The sequence below is a fragment of the Euphorbia lathyris genome, chromosome 4, assembly GCF_963576675.1.
Source record: "Euphorbia lathyris chromosome 4, ddEupLath1.1, whole genome shotgun sequence".
NCBI lineage: Eukaryota > Viridiplantae > Streptophyta > Magnoliopsida > Malpighiales > Euphorbiaceae > Euphorbia > Euphorbia lathyris.
This window is the reverse complement of record NC_088913.1, coordinates 59,258,840-59,261,596: the sequence shown is the minus strand read 5'-3', so window position 1 is coordinate 59,261,596 and position 2,757 is coordinate 59,258,840. Positions and strand designations below refer to the sequence as shown.

Sequence of the window (2,757 nt, the reverse complement as noted above, 5' to 3'; positions counted from 1 at the left end):
TTTGGTTTTGTCCTTGGACAAAATTTACCTGTTCTATCTCATTCATACCTTCGTAATCAATGTCTGTCTGGATCGGATCATTAGGATCGCACGGTGCCATAAACCTATCAATTTTGTGCGATAAAGCAGAAAATTGGGCTTGTAACATCGCAACTGGATCAAGATTCATTATACCTTTAACCGATGATGTACCTGAGGATGATGGTTTCGCCATTGGTATATGTCCACGCTCTGCGGGCCACATACTGCTGTTGATTGCCATTTCCTCCAAAAGTTCTCTTGCTTGGGCGGACGTCTTCTTCATAAATAACCCTCCAGACATAGCATCTAATGAACCTCTAGTTGTAGGATTTAATCCATTATAGAATGTCTGCATTAAAAGTGCATCTGGCAGTTGGTGGTGTGGGCATAAACGTTGAAGTTCTTTAAAACGTTCCCAAGCCTCATAAAGAGTTTCATTATCATTTTGGGTAAAAGATGTCAATTCTTTGATGACTCTTGCGGTTTTTGCTAAAGGAAAATATTTTGATAAAAACGCTTGGGCTAATTGGTCCCAAGTTTCAAATGTTGCAGCAGGCATAGAAGTTAACCAAATTTTTGCCTTATCCTTCAAAGTGAAAGGGAAGAGGCGAAGTTTGATTGCTTCAGCTATTACATCGGTAATTTTAAAAGTGTCACAAATTTCTAAGAAATTTGTCAAATGGGCATTAGGGTTTTCGTTAGGTAGTCCGTAAAACGTTACATTGTTTTGCAACATATTAAGCAAAGCAGGCTTAATTTCAATTTGATTTGCGTTTATACGGGGTCTAACTACACTATTAGTTACACCGGCCATTCCTGGCCTAGCATAATCCATAAGTGTCGGTGGATCGGCCATATTTTCTAGCTGGACTACTTTGGTTTTTAAGGGTGTTTTGTCTTTGTTTTTGTTGTTTTTCTTGTTTTTCTTAAGTGTTCTTTCAATTTCTGGATCAAGAGGGTCTGGTGGTGTGCCCGAACTTCGCGAACTGCGCATGAACTTGAAATTGTTGCACGGCCCAAACTACCTTCAAAACAAAATTGAAAACAAATATGTTATATAAACTGAAAATAAATAAAATGTAAAAGTTGTATAAAAATAATGTGTAAACCTAGATTCGAAAATAAAATACGAAAAATAAAATTTTTGTCAAAAATTTTGGCGTATCCCCGGCAACGGCGCCAAAAACTTGTTGAGCGATTTCCGCAAGTGCACGGTTTCGCTTGTAGTAATAAAAATATCGATCCCACAGGGATACGTTTTTTAACGAAAAACTTATTTTTGAATCTGTTAATTTCGAACTTGTTAGATTTACTATTGAATGTAAATGAAAAGTGAAATTTGTCTAATTAAATTTAGGAAATTGTTTAATTGAGTTTGTGGACTTTGAGTATTTGAAAATGCTGGATTAAGATTTTATATTAGAATATATCGATTGTTAGAAAGATCTTCTGATTTAGGGATGAATTTTACAAAACAGGAACATTTAGAACTTTTAGAAACAAATGAATGTATTCATTTGCATTAAGCAAAGAAAACAACTTAAACTTTGTATCAATTAAGATGATGAAATAAATGACGGAACCTCTAATTAATTGGCTTTGAACGCGACAAAACCCTTTCGGGATAGTTGCCCTTAATCAAATTAAAACTCTTTCGAGATGATAATTTGCCTAAGTGTTCAACAAAGTTTCCTTGTAATGATTTTGAATTTAACTACGTTTTAATGAAAACACCAGCAATCACTTTAGTGGATTGGTTACCATAAGTGCTGCATAACGATTTATCGAATAGAACGGACTTTATTAGATGAAATATAAATTGATACAAGTTTACAGAGAACATGGAGCATCGAGTTCTTCGAGGGCGTGCAAGTGAACGGCTGATCAGTCCTTTCCTTGGGTTTCCTTAGAGGTTGTCAGGCTCAGGGGCGAACACTCTACTCAATCTTCTCGCTGTAACTTCGTAATAGAGATTCGGTCGGCCACTACCAAAATGCAAACTAAAACTGGAACAATGTCTAAACGCTACTGAGTTGTAATTAAACTATAAACAATATGTGTACCTCATCTTGTTTTGTACAGAATCTAATTTCTAACTCTCGAACTATTTTTTCTTAGAACTTAGACATTAGTTCTACGCTCTGATTCTATATCTATATTACATAACATTACATTCATTTTTCTCAACACCAACTCTTTATTTATAGATGTTAAAGGGTTGAGATTGAAGTGATGTGTCTTTTGTGAAAAATTGTATCCGTTGGTTAAGAGTCGTGTCCGTTGTGAAAGGACATCTTTATCCACTTGAACGAACGCGTTTCTTGGATTTCAACATGTGTTAAATGCACTTTGGCAGAATTTCTGTACTTACCGAGAATGGGAATCCTCGACCGTGAATGGGGGAGCATTAAGTTGAGCTTTGGACGAAGGGAGGAAGTAGCTGAACCACGCGTGTCGCGACCGCGGGTGGGGGATTCGCTGTCGCGGCATGCTGTGTTTTTCACTTCTTTGCTCTCGTTCGTGTCCTTGACTTGGCGCTTTTGATTTACGTCGTCTTTGACTCCTTTTGTAGGGTTTTTCTTCTGTTTTTGATCCTTTTTCGTTCATATTTGGATTTTACCAAATATTTAGGTACCTTGCAAGAAAGAAAGATATTTGAGAGTAAAAGTAATCTAAACAGATATAAACAACATAAATTTGTAAAAATAATGATGTAAATATTAATGATATTTTAGG

At 36.0% G+C, this 2,757-nt stretch overlaps 1 non-coding gene across 1 annotated transcript; it reads left to right on the top strand.

Annotated features, from left to right (window-relative positions):
• The first annotated feature begins 392 nt into the window (after positions 1-392).
• Positions 393-499, top strand: LOC136228279 (small nucleolar RNA R71). Its single transcript, XR_010688607.1, has one exon. It is a non-coding gene; the product is annotated as a small nucleolar RNA R71 (small nucleolar RNA).
• The last annotated feature ends 2,258 nt before the right edge of the window (positions 500-2,757 follow it).